Source organism: Marmota flaviventris, chromosome 8 (assembly GCF_047511675.1).
Source record: "Marmota flaviventris isolate mMarFla1 chromosome 8, mMarFla1.hap1, whole genome shotgun sequence".
NCBI lineage: Eukaryota > Metazoa > Chordata > Mammalia > Rodentia > Sciuridae > Marmota > Marmota flaviventris.
Genome location: NC_092505.1, coordinates 54,563,326 through 54,568,765, shown reverse-complemented (window position 1 = coordinate 54,568,765; position 5,440 = coordinate 54,563,326). Strand labels below are relative to the sequence as shown.

General features: G+C 42.7%; 1 pseudogene; it reads left to right on the top strand.

Moving 5' to 3' along the window:
* Positions 1–430: 430 nt before the first annotated feature.
* LOC114093209 (acidic leucine-rich nuclear phosphoprotein 32 family member B pseudogene) lies at positions 431–1,142 on the top strand (annotated as a pseudogene).
* The last annotated feature ends 4,298 nt before the right edge of the window (positions 1,143–5,440 follow it).

Genomic DNA, 5,440 nt, shown 5'->3' with positions numbered 1-5,440 from the left:
GCGTGAGGCACTGGGTTCGATCCTCAGCACCACATAAAGATAAATAAATGAAATAAAGATATTGTATTCAACTACAACTAAAAAATAAATATTTTTATTAAAAAAAAGAAAATAGAAACACAGGACTAATTCTAAAGAGAAAATAAAGTTAAACAGTCAAAACTGGAAATGTTATTGGAAAATATAACAAAGATTTAATGTTTATTAAAATGAGAAGTATCCAAGAAGTAATATCTTTTAAGCCTATAACGCAAAGCTGTCAACCTGGGTTTTAATATTTTTGACAATTCTCAGTGAAGATAATTGAAGATGCCACAAGGTGGCGCTGTTACAACCCCCTCTGACGGCCCTAGCCGCGCAGGCCGGGCGCCTCTGCCGGCTCTGTCCGGGCCGCGGAAAGTTAAGTTTGAAGAGAGGGGAAGAGGAGAACATGGACTTGAAGAGGAGGATCCACCTGGAGCTGAAGAAACCTGTTCGGGAACTTGTCTTGGACAATTGCAAATCAAATGATGGAAAAATTGAGGGCTTAACTGCTGAATTTGTGAACTTGGAGTTCCTCAGTTGAATAAATGTAGGCTTGATTTCAGTTTCAAATCTCCCCAAGCTACCTAAATTGAAAAAGCTTGAGCTCAGTGACAATAGAATCTATGGAGGTCTGGATATATTAGCAGAAAAACTTCCAAATGTCACACATCGAAACTGAAGTGGAAATAAACTGAAAGACATCAGCACCTTGGAACCTTTGAAACAGTTGGATTGTCTGAAGAGCCTGGATCTGTTGAACTGTGAAGCCACTCATCTTCACAGAGAGTGTGTTCAGGCTCCTGCCCCAGCTGACCTCCCTGGACGGCTGTGATGGAGAAGATTCCCCCCACTCAGATGCCAAAGTGGATGGTGTGGATGAAGAGGAGGAGGATGAAGAAGGAGAAGATGAGGATGGTGAGGAGGAAGAGTTTGATGAAGAAGAAGATGAAGATGTAGAAGGGGAAGACAATTAAAATGAAGTCAGCAGGGAGGAAGAAGAATTTGGGCATGATGGAGAAGTAGATGAAGATGAAGAAGAGGAGGAAGAAAGCAGGAAAGGTGAAAAGAGGAAGAGAGAAACAGATGATGAAGGAGAAGATGATGAAGACCCCAGATAAACTGCAAAAACAGAACTGTTCAGTATTGGTTGGACTGCTCATGGATTTGATAGCTGTTTTAAAAAAAAGGTAGCTGTGATACAAACCCCAGGACGCCCACCCACCCAAAGAGCCAAAGAATAGTTCCTGTGACATTCCACCTTCCTCCTTTCAGTCCCTCTTGGTAATCCATCACCAAGCTTGAGGACTTTGCCCCAACAAAATCGTAAGCATTGTTAGGTTTTTTGTGTAAGACTCTTGCTGTAGCATGGATAGCTGTGATTGGTGAGTCAACCATCCGTGGCTACCAGTTACACCGAGATTGTAACAGCATTTTTACTTTCTGTACACAAAAAAGCTTTGTAAATAAAATCTTAACATCTTGGGAAAAAAAAGAAAAGAAAAGAAAAAGTATGCCCTGATCTGGCTCTTCCTAGAGAATATTTCACAACCACCACCATCCAGGGAACATTCGCTTCTCTATTCTAAGCTCACTGTAGTTCACAATAAAATGCCTTTCTTACAAATCTAAATCCTTCAATATTTTATTTTTATTTTTTAGTTGTAGTTGGACATAATACCTTTATTTTGTTTATGTTTATGTGGTGCTGAGGATCAAACCCAGGGCCTTGCATGTGCTAGGCGAGTACTCTACCACTGAGCTCACAACTCCAGCCCCTAAATCCTTCAATATTAAGAAATGTTGGTTCCCAAAGTTACTAATCAGATGCTGTGAAATAAAGCAGCCCTTATCGCTCGAAGAAAGCAAAAACAACCTGGAAAGTTTTGCCTGTAAAGGGACTTTGAATATTCTCTACACATCTATTCTTCTTTACAGTACATTCTTATGAAGGGGTTACTGCGGGAAAAGTCTATGCAAGGAACTGGGGCTGGGGATAATGGGAAAGTGCAAGAGGCACTTCCTGCCCTTGGTTGTTAGGACTCTGAGATAGAACTCATGTTTGAAATAATAATTCCTTCCACATCTGCCAAATCCTTAATATTTCCTAGAAAAAGAAGCTTTTTGCCCCTTTTCCTCCCCACAAGAAACAAACCGTCGTAATCACCAAAACTATCAATAGTAGTCTTCTGGGTTTGAATTTCTAGAATCGGGACAGATAGATAGAAGGGCAGGTCAGATGTTCACTTTTTATTTCATACACATCTGTATTGTCTGAATTTGTTACATGGGTCTGCATTACTTGTATAACTTAAAAAAAGAAAAGCAAAAACAAAACCAAAGTTTAAAAATTGGATATGAGGGCAGGCATAACAGAAAGCATCCAGTGAGCTTACTATGTGCCCCGCAGGTCACACACCTTTCTCATTTACCTGCCCCAGTCACTCTTCAGGACAGGGAGATCTCCTCTATTACTCCATAGGGAGGATCTGAGGCTCAGGCACCCCAGAGCTCATTAGCAGCTCATGGTGTTTGGATAACTGCCCTCACTCTGGAGCACATGATCCGCTGAGCTCTGAGCCCTTCCCCAGGGCTCTGTGAGCCAAGAAAAGTCTTCTCCATGTTTTCCCCACCCCACCCTACCCTGCTCCAGAAGGGACCTTGAGAATGAGTAACTCCTGATTCTCTGATCTCTAGCCATTTCCCCACCCCTCTCAGCCAAATTTCCCGTCCTATCCACCCATCCTTTCTTATATTTTACATAATATGTTAAGCCTCCTTTAGCAGTGGCTCACGAAACTCATACAGACCTCACCAGTTCTTACTGGACCTGAAGGTTTGGTTATGACAGCTGTCTCCAGGGTTGACAGGCAGATCTGGTGAGGCCTGCCCCTCCTCTGAGAATAGTTTTCCCCACCTTCCTCCTATTAGCAGGGGGAACATCTTAGAAAATCAAATCCTGACATTGTCGCTCCAGTTCTCTAAAGCAGATTCAATTTCTTTTCATCTTTCTGACGTATCAACACGACATCTCTTTCTGCAAGCAAACTCAAGCTGTTAAACCCTCACCTCTCAGACACACAGGTGGCCTTCCCTGCCACTGGCCCCCAGGGAGCCCTTCCAAACTCAGAAGAGAAGCACCTGTCTGCAGTCTAATCAATGTTGCAATTGCTCCTTGTGGTTTAGTACACACAAAGACCTTGGTGAAAGGAGGGCTTTTTCCTGTGGCTGTCCCTCTTATATTCAGAGGACAGATCCAGAATGCTACGGCAGACCACTGGGCCCAGGAAGACGACCGAGTCATTCTTATTTAGTCTCAGACAAATCTCTGATCCTCAAAGTCCTAGTTCATAGACGGTTTGCTGCAGCTCTCTCTGTCTTGCCCCTTGTAGACTAAAATGCCTGCATCTTTGAGCTGAGTCAGACAGGAAAACCTACTGGATTCTATCCCATGATGACAAACATGTTGGAAGAATTACAATTTAAAAAAAAACAAAACAAAACATTTCTTACCCAAGCTGATGAAAAGGAGAGCGAGAAAAGCCAGAGACGTGGAGGCTTTCATTTTAGCTGCTCTTGCCTGGTAATCCAAGGAGGAAATGATTCCTATCCTGAACTACCTTGGGCTTTAACTCTCTTTCAGGTGCAAAGTCCAGTCATTAACTGACGTCAGAGGCTATTGGCCGTCAGGATTCGGTCATATATCACAGGGCTCTTCCCAGCTTTTGAGATACACTGGGGGAACCTGGCCTCATGGATTACTTTTCTAAGTCAGAGTTCAAAATAAGTCAGGATATTTCAAAATCTATTTCAAAGTTGTTAAAAGGTCCATGGTAGGTGAATTTGCTTAAATTCTTTATATCCCCAAATATCCCTACGCTACCACCTTTTCGGATTGAATCCAGGGGCACTCAGCCACTGAGCCACATCCTCAGTCCTTTTTATATTTTATTTTGAGATAGGGTCTCACAAAATTGTTTAGGGACTCACTAAATTGCTGAGGCTATCCTCAAACCTGCCATCCTCCTGCCGCAGCCTCCTGTGTCACTGGGATTACAGGTGTGTGCCACTGCACCAGGCAAGGACACCATTCTTTAAACACTCAATAACATGGTCACTCCCATTGTGTTCCAAAAAGAAGAGCAAACACAAAATCAAAGTTTAAAAATTGGATATGAGGTCAGGCATAACAGAAAGCATCCAGTGAGCTTACTATGTGCCCTGCAGGTCACACACCTTTCTCAGTCATTTTGAGATTTTCTCCAGGGGTAGTCTTGAGAATCTCTGAGAAACTTCTCCAAACTGTCACTTGGCTTTTGTTCCCTTTCACTGTGGACCATTGGCACTATGCCTCTCTAATGATCAGTTTTTAGCAACTTTATAATTACATCTCCAAGCTTCCATGGCTCTCATGTTGTTTATCTGCCTGGACACAGACTCCAAACCATGTTCCCAAATGCTGTTCACATCAAATTGCAGCATTTAATCTCATTTTACTGAAGGCTTGTGGGTGACAGCCAAGGAAGGGAAAATACAGTGCCATCAAGGAGGAGAACTGGGACAGACCGTTTGACCTCCCCGCTCCTGTGGTGGGGTTTCGTGGCCATGCACCCCACCCCTGGTTCCCTCACCCGTCCCCTTCTTCCTCAGCCCCTGGCCTCTTACTGTGTTTCAGGAACCAGCTTTTTCACTTGCCTTAAATCCAGTGCTCTGTCCTTAAGAGGCCCCAACACTCCCAATGCCCAGCCCCAGCCAGAGCCAGAGGAATAGAAACTAAAAACACCTTGTGGATTCCAGTTTGAGTTTTAACTCTGACTTTAGATTTTAAAAATTAGATTACTGCCCAGCAGGTTAGCTCCTTATTGTCCCAAAAGTCTCCATTCAAAAACAGGATTGGGTGGCTGGGGTTGTGGCTCAGGGTAGAGCACTTGCCTAATACATGTGAAGCACTGAGTCGATCCTCAGTACCACATTTAAAAATAAATAAATAAAATTATTGTGTCCATTTATAACCAAAAATATTTGCTTAAAAATCGGACTGGGGGCTGGGGATATGGCTCAAGTGGTAGCGCGCTGGCCTGGCATGCGCGAGGCACTGGGTTCGATCCTCTGCACCACATAAAAATAAAATAAAGATGTTATGTTCACCTAAAACATAAAAATAAATATTTAAAAAAAAAAACAGATTGGGTTTTGTTTCTCTTATGGCTGAAAGGTCCCTTTAAATATTTTTGTTCTTTTAAAGCCCATGATGTGACATCAAACATTCTCAACATGAGTGACTTCTGGCACCAGGATTTAAACTGATGCCTATGTTGATGTTACTGGGGTGCTCTACCACTGAACCTGGGGATGCTACTTCTCCAGCCTTTATTTATTTAAAAAATTTTATTCTAAAACAGGGTCTCACTAAGTTACC